This window comes from Nerophis ophidion, linkage group LG20, assembly GCF_033978795.1.
Source record: "Nerophis ophidion isolate RoL-2023_Sa linkage group LG20, RoL_Noph_v1.0, whole genome shotgun sequence".
NCBI lineage: Eukaryota > Metazoa > Chordata > Actinopteri > Syngnathiformes > Syngnathidae > Nerophis > Nerophis ophidion.
The window spans coordinates 13133366-13146791 of record NC_084630.1 but is presented as its reverse complement, the minus strand read 5'-3'; the positions used below and the strand labels follow the sequence as shown (position 1 = coordinate 13146791).

At 43.9% G+C, this 13426-nt stretch overlaps 1 protein-coding gene across 7 annotated transcripts in view; it reads left to right on the top strand.

Moving 5' to 3' along the window:
- add3a (adducin 3 (gamma) a) overlaps positions 1–13426 on the top strand; it is a 328092-nt gene that overhangs the window by 125782 nt on the left and 188884 nt on the right. For 2 of the 7 annotated variants that reach the window (XM_061880497.1, XM_061880491.1), the window contains exon 1: positions 7002–7355. The exons of 3 other annotated variants lie outside the window; for them this stretch is intronic. The gene's annotated coding sequence lies outside the window, so the exon portion shown is untranslated. Of the gene's footprint in view, positions 1–7001; positions 7356–13426 lie in introns of those variants that run through there. 2 more of the 7 variants (XM_061880498.1, XM_061880496.1) reach the window with 1 other exon arrangement.

Genomic DNA, 13426 nt, shown 5'->3' with positions numbered 1-13426 from the left:
TCGGTGACAAAGGACAGCCTTGGCGGAGTCCAACCCTCACTGGAAATGTGTTCGACTTACTGCCAGCAATGCGGACCAAGCTCTGACACTGATCATACAGGGAGCGGACCGCCACAATAAGACAGCCTGGTACCCCATACTCTCTGAGCACTCCCCACGGGACTTCCCGAGGGACACGGTCGAATGCCTTCTCTAAGTCCACAAAGCACATGTAGACTGGTTGGGCAAACTCCCATGCACCCTCAAAAACCCTGCCGAGAGTATAGAGCTGGTCCACAGTTCCACGACCAGGACGAAAACCACACTGTTCCTCCTGAATCCGAGGTTCGACTATCCGGCGAAGCCTCCTCTCCAGTACACCTGAATAAACCTTACCGGGAAGGCTGAGGAGTGTGATCCCACGATAGTTGGAACACACCCTCCGGTCCCCCTTCTTAAAGAGAGGAACCACCACCCCGGTCTGCCAATCCAGAGGTACCGCCCCCGATGTCCACGCGATGCTGCAGGCCTGTATGGTTTGTAAAAGTTTTCCAAAATGCACCTAAAAGTCTCTCAGACCATGAGAAACAAAATTCTCTGGTCTAATGAGACACAGATTGAACTCTTTGGCGTGAATTCCAGGCCGCATGTATGGAAGAAACCAGGCCACCACTCTTCACCAGGCCAGTAGAATCCCTACAGTGAAGCATGGGGGCGGCAGCATCATGCTGTGGGGTTCTTTTCCATTGGTAAGAACTAGGAGACTATTCATAATAGAGGGAAAAATGAATGCAGCAATGTACAGAGACATCCTGGATGGAAACCAATGCCTTCCATCCAAACTGATGGAGCTTGGGAGGTGCTGCAAAAAGGAATGGGCGAAACTGTCCAAAGATAGGTGTGCCAATGTTGTGGCATCCTATTCAAAAATACTTGAGGTTAAATTTCCTGCCTAAGGTGCATTACAAAGTTTTGAGCAAATAACTCTTACTTTAATAAATTTGCAATTAAAAAAAAATAAAATGACGTTGTCATTATAGAGTATTCTCTGTAGAATGTATTTATTCCATTTCGTAATAAGGCTGTAACAAAATGTGGAATAAGTGAAGGTTAAATATAGAATTCCGATGGATGAGGTCGTCGTGCACAACAAGTTGTTTTTCAGAAAGAAAGTAAAAAAGAATAACAAAGGAATCCTGCTTACAATTCCCATCAAAAGCATAAGTACAAGTCAGGAATTCCCAATCAGAGGTTGACTTGAGGCAACAACCCCAATCACAAGCGGCTGCTGTGTGACTGACCCTGTTGCTGACCTGGGATGTAACCGCAGATTATTACTCTACGACGTTTCTGTTTTTGAGAAATAAAAAGCCCAATTGTTTACAAGTCGCCTGGGGGTAATTTGGGCCTCTCACATGCATGCCTTTTTTAAACGGCCAACTTTATGAATCATTCGGCAAATGAGTCTGTGAGACCTTTAAGTACAGTTACCTTCAGACCAGGGGTGAAAAACGTACGACCCACAGGTCTGATCCGGAACAGGTTTCATCCGGCCGGCGTGATGAGTTTCCCAATTGTAAAAATTCAACGAAGTAACTGTTCTAAATGTGTCCACTAGATGTCGCAAGAGCAATTCTGTTAGGCAAGTAAACGGTTCATATTGAGGCCAAACAGGAGGTACCAACCTCGTCACGTCCGTTGTGTCCTGAGCAAGACACTTCACCCTTGCTCCTGATGGGTGCTGGTTAGCGCCTTGCATGGCAGCTCCCTCCATCAGTGTGTGAATGTGTGTGTGAATGGGTAAATGTGGAAGTAGTGTCAAAGCGCTTTGAGTACCTTGAAGGTAGAAAAGCGTTATACAAATACAACCCATTTATTTATTTATTTATTTACATGGTAAAGGAAGACTGTGGCTCCTCCTCCTCGACCCACACCAAACTTAAAACCTGCCGGTTTATGTCTTCTGCTTCTGGCACCCTAACTCCCCCAAAATGTCTCTGTCAAACACGAGAAATGTGAAATTAACCCTTTTGAATAATTTTTACCTCCGTTTCTTACGGTTTTGTTGCGTTAGCACTGGATTGACAGGTGGACATGACAAAGGAGGTACTTGATACCTCGAAGAGTTTACATGTGTTTTTGTTCAATCCCAGAAAGACTGGGACTCAGAGTTTAATCCTGGCTTTGTAGATACACTTAGACCAAGTCCTGGCTCATTGTGTTTTTGAAGCTGCACCAATTTCCTCAGAATTTTCAACAAACTTGAAGTGTTTTGTCCAGAGGAGTATTTGTACATTTTTAGAATGTTCTTCTTGTTGAAGTGAAGTGAATTATATTTATATAGCGCTTTTTCCTCAAGTGACTCAAAGCGCTTTACATAGTGAAACCCAATATCTAAGTTACAATTAAACCAGTGTGGGTGGCACTGGGAGCGGGCGGGTAAAGTGTCTTGCCCAAGGGCACAACGGCATTGACTAGGATGGCGGAAGTGGGGATCGAACCTGCAACCCTCAAGTTGCTGGCACGGCCACTCTACCAACCGAGCTGTATCAGGGACGGATTAAATTTTTGTCAAAGTAAAACAAAGAAATTATCAGTTACCCGGGTTTTGGCATGATTTACACTATAATGCCAAAAATATTTGGCCACCCATCCAAAGGAAAACTCACACCCAGTGGGACATCGGTGACAATAATGACTATGAGAACCTTGGAGAGGAGGAAAGCAATGGATGTCGAGCGGGTCTAACATGATACTATGAAAGTTCAACATGATACTGTGAAAGTTCAATCCATAATGGATCCAACACAGTCGCGACAGTCCAGTCCAAAGCGGATCCAACACAGCAGCGAGAGTCCCGTTCACAGCGGAGCCAGCAGGAAACCATCCCAAGCGGAGGCGGATCAGCAGCGCAGAGATGTCCCCAGCCGATACACAGTCGAGCAGTACATGGCCACCGGATCGGACCGGACCCCCTCCACAAGGGAGAGTGGGACATAGAAGAAAAAGAAAAGAAACGGCAGATCAACTGGTCTAAAAAGGGAGTCTATTTAAAGGCTAGAGTATACAAATGAGTTTTAAGGTGAGACTTAAATGCTTCTACTGAGGTGGCATCTCGAACTGTTACCGGGAGGGCATTCCAGAGTACTGGAGCCCGAACGGAAAACGCTCTATAGCCCGCAGACTTTTTTTGGGCTTTGGGAATCACTAATAAGCCGGAGTCCTTTGAACGCAGATTTCTTGCCGGGACATATGGTACAATACAATCGGCAAGATAGGATGGCGCTAGACCGTGAAGTATTTTATACGTAAGTAGTAAAACCTTAAAGTCACATCTTAAGTGCACAGGAAGCCAGTGCAGGTGAGCCAGTACAGGCGTAATGTGATCAAACTTTCTTGTTCTTGTCAAAAGTCTAGCAGCCGCATTTTGTACCAACTGTAATCTTTTAATGCTAGACATGGGGAGACCCGAAAATAATATATTACAGTAATCGAGACGAGACGTAACAAACGCATGGATAATGATCTCAGCGTCTTTAGTGGACAAAATGGAGCGAATTTTAGCGATATTACGGAGATGAAAGAAGGCCGTTTTAGTAACGCTCTTAATGTGTGCCTCAAAGGAGAGAGTTGGGTCGAAGATAATACTCAGATTCTTTACCGTGTCGCCTTGTTTAATTGTTTGGTTGTCAAATGTTAGAGTTGTATTATTAAATAGAGTTCGGTGTCTAGCAGGACCGATAATCAGCACGTCACCACTTGAATCTAGAGCATTGGAGAAGCGTTTTTGGAGTGATGAATCACACTTTTCCATCTGGCAATCTGAAGGATGAGTCTGGGTTCGGAGGTTGCCAGGAGAACGGTACATTTTGGACTGCATTGTACCAAGTGTGAAATTTGGTGGAGGAGGAATTATGGTGTAGGATTGTTTTTCAGGACATGGGCTTGACACCTTAATTCCAGTGAAAGGAACCTTGAATGCTCCAGGATACCAAAACATTTTGGACGATTCCATGCTCCCAACCTTGTGGGAACAGTTTGGAGCGGGCCCCTTCCCCTTCCAACATGACTGTGCACCAGTGCACAAAGCAAGGTCCATAAAGACATGGATGACAGAGTATGGTGTGGATGAACTTGACTGGCCTAAACAGAGTCCTGACCTGAATCGGATAGAACACCTTTGGGAGACTAAGAGCCAGACCTTCTCGACAAAAATCAGCGTGTGACCTTACCAATGCGCTTTTGGATAAATGGTCGAAAATTGTGGACAGCATACCCAGAAAAGTTGAAGCTGTAATAACTGCAAAAGGGAGACCGGCATAATATTGAACCCTATGTGTTAGGAATGGGATGGCACTTCAAGTTCATATGTGAGTCAAGGCAGGTGGCCAAATACTTTTGGCAATATAGTGTATGTTTAGTAGTATGTTTAGTAGTTTTCTATGTTTTTGTCTGTTTCCTGTGTACACCCTATTAAATGTTGGTTTCCATGGGCACTCATTCTCAACAACTTACCTTGTTCTGGCACAGGATAGCATGTTGCGCTGGCTTAAGAAGGCAGGTCTTCTCATCAGCGACAGGTGCATTGATTGCTGACGATTGAATGCAGCCGTTTGCTACAGCCGGAGTGGCGTGCACCTGGCACAGATGGCGCGCCCACTTGCGCTAGTATTTTTTCCGCACTCCACTATTCCTCGCTGTTCACCCCTGGTGACTATGTGATTTGTTTAGTGTCTGTGTTTGTTTCGTATTTTTGTCCTGCTTCAAATATTAAACCTACATCCTACCTGCTCGCCGCTGCTGGGTCGACAAGGAAAGACGATACAAATGAACACGACGGGAAAGGATCACAAAGAAAGAGCTTGAATGGCGCCTTTCTGTACGTGAACAGACCGCTACGTTCTGGCACAGAATAGCAGGTTGAGCTGGCTTAAGAAGGTCTTCTCATCAGCGATAGGTGCCTTGATTGCTGACGATTGAATGCAGCCGCTTGCTGCAGCCGGAGTGGCGCGCGCCTGGCACAAATGGTGCGCCCAGGCCGTGACACTTGCGCTAGTATTTTTTCCGCACTCCACTATTCCTCGCTGTTCACCCCTGGTGACTATGAGATTTGTTTAGTGTCTGTGTTTGTTTCGTATTTTTGTCCTGCTTCAAATATTAAACCTACATCCTACCTGCTCGCCGCTGCTGGGTCGACAAGGAAAGACGATACAAATGAACACGACGGGAAAGGATCACAAAGAAAGAGCTTGAATGGCGCCTTTCTGTACGTGAACAGACTGCTACGTTCTGGCACAGAATAGCAGGTTGAGCTGGCTTAAGAAGGTCTTCTCAGCAGCGATAGGCGCCTTGATTGCTGACGATTGGCTGCAGCCGGAGTGGCGCGCGCCTGGCACAGATGAATGCGCACCGTGGTACGCCCGGGCTGTGACACTAGCCCTAGTATTTTTCCGCACTCCACTATTCCTCGCTGTTAACCCTTGGTGACTATATGATTTGTCGCTCCACGCTAGTTTAGCCTCTGAGTTTGTTTTGTATTTTTGTCCTGTTTTAAATATTAAACGTACATCGTAAACGTAAACAGATCGCTATGTTCTGGCACAGTATAGCAGGTTGTGCTGGCTTTAGAAAGTACCAATGATAGTCACACACTCACTAGGTGTGGTGAAATTGGTCTTCTGCATTTGACCCATCCCCTTGTTCACCTCCTGGGAGGTGAGGGGAGCAGTGGGCAGCACTGTGAATTATTTTTGGTGATTTAACCCCCAATTCCAACCCTTGATGCTGAGTGCCAAGCGGAGAGGTAATGGGTCCCATTTTTATATTCGTTGGTATGACTCGGCCGGGGTTTGAACTCCCAACCTACCGATCTCAGGCCAGACACTAACCACTAGGCCAATAAGTAGGTTGAACACGAGAAAGTCTTCTCATCAGCGACAGGTGCATTGATTGCTGACGATTGAATGTGGCGCGTGCCTGGCACGGAAGAATGCGCACTCCACTATTCCTCACTGTTCACCCCATCCATCCATCCATTTTTTACCACTTGTCTTTTTCGGGGTCGTGGGGGGTGCTAAAGCCTATCTAAGCTGCATTCGGGCAGAAGGCGGGGTACATCCTGGACAAGTCGCCATCTCATCGCAGGGCCAACACAGATAGACAGACAACATTCACACCCTTGGTGACTATTTGATTTGTCGCTCCACACTTGTTTAGCGTTTGTCCGTTTTGTTATTTTGTCCTGCTTTAAATATTTAAACTTACATCCTATCTGCTCGCCGCTCCTGCTTTTCTTTTTGCTTGGGAGGGAACACAACCAGGGCTTCACGGTGGCAGAGGGGTTAGTGCGTCTGCCTCACAATACGAAGGTCCTGCAGTCCTGGGTTCAAATCCGGGCTCGGGATCTTTCTGTGTGGAGTTTGCATGTTCTCCCCGTGAATGCGTGGGTTCCCTCCGGGTACTCCGGCTTCCTCCCACTTCCAAAGACATGCACCTGGGGATAGGTTGATTGGCAACACTAAATTGGTCCTAGTGTGTGAATGTGAGTGTGAATGTTGTGAATGGATGGATGGAGGGAACACAACCATGCGCCCTCTAACGTAACACCGTAGTTGTCTTTATTTTTAAGTTATCATGCCATGATTTTACCATTACGGCCCACTTGGGAATAGATTTTCCTTCAGGGCTAAAATGAGTTTGACACCCCTGCTTCAGACGGTCGGCAGGGTGGGAACGAGGGACGAAAGTGAGAGCTGTGGAATGTGGATGTGGGACTAGATTGTTGAATGGACCATAGAAAAAATGAGAGATGAAAAAGAGCAGCGAGAGAGGGGAGGCGAAGAGCAGGAGGAGGGTGGGATATTGTATGAGTCAGCTTCTGATTGGTTAATGTGTGTGGACCCGTGTGTGTGTGTGTGTGTGTGTGTGTGTGTGTGTGTGTGTGTGTGTGTGTGTGTGTGTGTGAGAGCCACTGGGCGGGGGATTAAGGCTGCATCACGTGGTCCCTTTAGCTTCTTTTGCACACAAACACACACCCTCATTCTCAGAGGACACACACACACACACAGAGTGATCCTCTTACCAACACACTCACAGCTGTTTCTCCAATGAACGGCAAGGAGGAGCACACGGGAATCTGAGCGATCCGTTTAAATGGAGGGTCTTTAAAGGCATCAACGCTGATTTCTCTTCGTCGAATCGCTTCGCTTCATATCACAATCATCTCTCCTGGTTCGCTCTGGGAATTTAAGGGACTTTTTTTTTTTTTCTGACAGCAAGCTAGAGGAGGAAAAAAAAACATGCACTTTTCTTTCTGCTTTGCCACCCGCTACCCCTGCCAGGTCTCTGCCCTTCACTGACCGAGGAGGAAGTACAAGGTTGGTTGTGCCGTATATTTAAATATATTTTTACAACTGCTTTGGCTTTTTGGATTACGCCGCGCTAAATCCGGTCTGCAGTTTGTTTCCGACGACCAGCTGTGTTATGGTGCCTTGCCACATGAATGAACCTCTGGCGTGTGTGTCGCGTTATCGTGCAGGCATCCCACTCATTCCATCCTTGTGACTGATTGGCAATTTCGGGTGGGGGGGGTTGCAAGCTGCTGCTGCACGATAAACTCACATGGAGATAACTGTGAAGTGAGTCTGAGCGCCAGAACAGATTATCACTTATCTCGTGTGGGAGTCTTTATGTAAGGTGCAGGGTCACTGCAGAACTTCGGCATTGTTTTTTTTAGCAAACATAAACAAGGGGCGTTTTAGCTCGGTTGAGAGAGTGGCCTTGCCAGCAACTTGAGGGTTGCAGGTTCGATTCCCGCTTCTGCCAACCTAGTCACAGCCGTTGTGCCCTTGGGCAAGACACTTTACCCACCTGCTCCCAGTGCCACCCACACTGGTTTGAATGTAACTTAAATATTGGGTTTCACTATGTAAAGCGCTTTGAGTCACTAGAGAAAAAGCGCTATATAAATATGATTCAATTCAATTCAAAATGATTCCCGAAAATCAATCTCGATGCATGCTTTCTCGTTCTGATAGAAACACAGATCTGATTGTGCTTGTGTTTTCTCCAGTTAAGATGCTGAGCTTTTGGATCACATATGGTCCTCCAGTTTTACTCATACTTGCCAAACCTGCCGAATTTCAGTGCCCCTCCCAGAAATCTCCCGATTTCCACCCGGACAACAATATTGGGGGCGTGCCTTAAAGGCACTGCCTTCAGCGTCCACTCTCACCTAAAAAGGAGACTATTATATATGTCTCCGTTATCCATAGGTTTAGCTATAACCCATAAAGTAGGCAGGCACTGAGCTATTTTGCAGCGTGTGTTTATTCCAGCCGGCACGTTAATACACTGACACACAACATCCGGATTCCCATCATGCATTGCTTCAAAACTACGGCAAGTAGTAATGTCCAAAAACATAACAGAGACGAAGCAGAAGAACAAAGGAGAGAAGTATGCTTGCAAGTTCCAAAATGATTGGGAAAAATAATTTCAGTTCATCCAGGACAGCTCAAAGGGGAAGGGGTGCAAATTTTGCCTGCAAATTTTGTAGATCAGACTTCCCCATTGAACACGGTGGCCGAACTGATTTACTCATTCATGAACGGATTATTTATATGTATATATGTATATATATATATATATACACACCATATTTTTCCGAGTATAGGTCGCACCTGCCAAAAATGCATAATAAAGAAGGAAAACAACATATATAAGTCGCACTGGAGTATAAGTCACATTTTTTGGGTGAAATTTATTTGATAAAACCCAACAACAAGAATAGACATTTGAAGGGCAATTTAAATAATTTTGAGCCGCGGCCTTTTGGATCCCCTAGCAGTAATAAACAGGCTTTTGACAAAAAAGGGCATAAAACATTAAGAAAAAAAAGGACTTTACTTGGACACATATACCTGAGGTTGATATTGATATTTAAGCATTGAATACAAAATGTATTACTTATATTTAGCATTTTTATGACTGAGACCCTTCTGGGTCCCTGGGACCGAACTTGAGGGGAGGCCTAAAAGTAAAAAATAACAAAAAAAAACCCCTCTATATATTGGTTTTGAATATTAAACATTTCTAAATGGCCCCTGCATGCTTTGAATTTTCAATGTGCAACCCTGAGAGGCAAAACTTTGCACACCCATGATTTATACATATGAATTCGAGTGTGAAAGTTGTCTGTCTATCTGTGTTGGCCCTGCGATGAGGTGGCGACTTGTCCAGGGTGTACCCCGCCTTCCGCCCGATTGTAGCTGAGATAGGCGCCAGCGCCCCCCGCGACCCCAAAAGGGAATAAGCGGTAGAAAATGGATGGATGGATGGAAAGAATAGTGAACAACAGGCTGAATAAGTGTACGTTATATGAGGCATAAATAACTAACTGAGAAGGTGCCTGGTATGTTAACCTAACATATTATGGTAAGAGTCATTCAAATAACTATAACATATAGAACATGCTATATGTTTACCAAATAATCTGTCACTCCTAATCGCTAAATCCCATGAATTCTTATACGTCTAGTCTCTAACATGAATGAGCTAAATAATATTATTTGATATTTTACGCAAATTTTTTAAGAATTTCACACATAAGTCGCTCCTGAGGATAAGTAGCACCCCCGGCCAAACTATGAAAAAAATTGTCCGAAAAATACGGTGTTTATATATATATGTATATATATATATATATATATATATATATATATATATATATATATATATATATATATATATATATATATATATATATATATATATATATATATATATATTCATATCTCCCGAATTCGGAGGTCTCAAGGTTGGCAAGTATGGTTTCACTGCAAGCAAACATAAAGCGGAACTGCACTTGTTTGGGGAATTTTGCCTGTCTTTCACAATCCCCATCTAATACAAGAACACACACACAGTCGTGCTCAAAAGTTTACATACACTTGTAAAGAACATAATGTCATGGCTGTCTTGAGTTTCCAATCATTTCTGCAACTCGTATTTTTTTGTGATAGAGTGATTGGAGCACATACTTGTTGGTCACAAAAAACATTCATGAAGTTTGGTTCTTTTATGAATTTATTATGGGTCTACTGAAAATGTGAGCAAATCTGCTGGGTCAAAAGTATACATACAGCAATGTTAGGCACTTTTGGTTAACCTGACTCTCGCCAGATCCTTGCAATTCGCTGAGCTCCACACAAGGATCTGGGACTTCTCAATAGGAGATGTATTTCAGAAGGCAAAATATTTGTATGTGATTGGATAAACGGGCTTCACGGTGGAAGAGGGGTTAGTGCGTCTGCCTCACAATACGAAGTTTCTGCAGTCCTGGGTTCAATCCCAGGCTCGGGATCTTTCTGTGTGGAGTTTGCATGTTCTCCCCGTGAATGCGTGGGTTCCCTCCGGGTACTCCGGCTTTCTCCCACTTCCAAAGACATGCACCTGGGGATAGGTTGATTGGCAACACTAAATTGGCCCTAGTGTGTGAATGTGAGTGTGAATGTTGTCTGTCTATCTGTGTTGGCCCTGCGATGAGGTGGCGACTTGTCCAGGGTGTACCCCGCCTTCTGCCCGATTGTAGCTGAGCTAGGCGCCAGCGCCCCCCGCGACCCCAAAAGGGAATAAGCGGTAGAAAATGGATAGATGGATTGGATAAACCACTTGTCCGTCATCTTTAATGACGTGCTTTTTCAACCACTCGCATCGAAATCAACCCGTGACGCTGATGAGAGCGACGCTGGGAAATCCAAAAACAGAACAGCCGACATATTGGATAACGACAGAGCGAAAATAATTATTATTTGATAGATTCGACAAAACAGTTGCAATAGCAGAATCAATGTCAGCGCACGACTCCTCGCTGCGTGCCGCCATCAAACAGGCGCTACGTCACATCTATAAAATCTCGCCCGACTATCCTGATTGGTTCATTAGTTTTCGCTATCTTAAAGGAGTTTGCATTGCCCTCGATCCCAGATCCTTGTGTGGAGCTCAGCAAACTACAAGGATCTGGCAAGAGTCAGGTTAGCTTTTGTGTCACGGCGTGGTCGCATCTTTATGCGGGGTCGTTTCTCCAGATGCAAAACGGACACTCCGGACGAAAACGTGAAGGTAGGAGACGATTTATTAATCATAAATCATACACCGTACCAAAAAGACGGATACAAACATAAGAAAAGCGTGCTGATCGCAGGGGAAGCTAAGGCAACAACTTAGCACAGGAATCTAGAACAGGAATACACCAACTTGACAGTTGCATACCGCAAACTATGTAGCCAGACCGAGTGTGGCGAGCAACGTGAATAAATCGGTCTTTAATTAGTGCTCAACAGCAGGTGAACGTGCCGAACACTAATCAGAGGCAGGTGAAACCAATTAGCACCCATGGTAACCAAAACAAACCCCCAAAGTGCACAAAACAGGAACTAAGGGAGTCCAAAACTAACAGAACATTGATTGATTGATTGATTGATACTTTTATTAGTAGTTTGCACAGTACAGTACATATTCCGTACAATTGACCACTAAATGGTAACACCCGAATAAGTTTTTCAACTTGTTTAAGTCGGGGTCCACGTTAATCAATTCATGGTACAAATATATACTATCAGCATAATACAGTCATCACACAAGTTAATCATCATAGTATATACATTGAATTATTTACATTATTTACAATCCGGGGGGTGGGATGAGGAGCTTTGGTTGATATCAGAACTTCAGTCATCAACAGAGAAATGGACATTGAAACAGTGTAGGTCTTATTTAGTAGGATATGTACAGCCAGCAGAGAACATAGTGAGTTCAGATAGCATAAGAACAAGTACATACATTAGAAGTACATTTGAGTTGTTTATAATCCGGGGAGATGGGATGTGAATGGAGGAGGGTATTAGTAAAGTGTTGAAGTTGCCTGGAGGTGTTGTTTTAGAGCGGTTTTGAAGGAATATAGAGATGCACTTACTTTTATACCTGTTGGGAGTGCATTCCACATTGATGTGGCATAGAAAGATAATGAGTTAAAACCTTTGTTAGATCGAAATCTGGGTTTAACGTGGTTTGTGGAGCTCCCCCTGGTGTTGTGGTTATGGCGGTCATTTACGTTAAGGAAGTAGTTTGACATGTACTTCGGTTTCAGGGAGGTGTAGCGGATTTTATAGACTAGGCTCAGTGCAAGTTGTTTTACTCTGTCCTCCAACATAACTAAACAAAACATGATCCGACCATGGATCATGACCTCTGGTTGAATCTGACCTCGGAACTTTCCTCCAGAAGGTATTATCTTTCAGGGTTTCCCACACATTCATTTATTTGTGGCGGCCCGCCACGAAAGAATTACGGCCGCCACAAATAAAAAAAATAAAAATAAATATATATATACTGTATATATATATATATATATATATATATATATATATATATATATTTTCGGGGGGGTGCTTTTCACTCGCTCGCCTGCTCATAAAAGCAATGGGACTCTGTCTGTGAATGGAGCTTGTAGTTACATATTATATAAATATATAAATATTATATAAATATGTATAAAAATATGTACATAAAGTGTTGTAATCATATTCCAACTCCGCGTTCTTCTTGGTCATCGCCGCCGCCACTGCCGTCTAACCACTCCCCGGACCCCCCCCCGCCGCCGCCCGACCACATCACCACAAATAGATGCCTGACCTGTGGGAAACACTGTCTTTGTCCATGTGGTGTCAGATGAAACAAAAATGTTGCGTCTTTTTGTGTAATTTTCATCATTCCTGGGTCTAAATCGGCTGTCAAAGTGTACCAACTTGCCGGAATACGTCCTCAGCCTTCTTCTATCCAGATGAGAGGCATGATTTATGATCTGCAATAAACATCCAGTGAGCAAGGAAGCAAGGAAACACCTCACCAGCCGATAATGTGGAAATTGCATACACGCTAGGTATCACGGCGCCGCTATAAATAGTTTGTCTGCGTTAGCGCTTATAATAACAATATCTCTTATACTTATATAATATTCAAGTCACGAAATGTAAATGGATTGTTGTTGGCCATTTTTGAATGGTTGTTTATTGGATTTTTCTGTGCGGAATAGAAAACCTCCCATTGGCTCCGCTGCAAGCAGAATTTTATTTACAAGTTGGAATACATAAAAAAAAAAAATGCATCGATCATTTCTCAAAGATTATAAGCGATAGGCAACATTTAAAAAAAAAAAAATGTGCAGTTCACCTTTGAAGGGGTCTTCTAATGCTGATTGCCCCTTTATACATTGTTATGGACTAGAGATGTCCTATAATGGCTTTTTTGCCGATATCCGATATTGTCCAATTCTTAATTACCGATTCTGATATCGACCGACACGATATACACAGTTGTGGAATGAACACATTATTATGCCTAATTTTGTTGTGATTCCCCGCTGGATGCATTAAACGATGTAACAAGG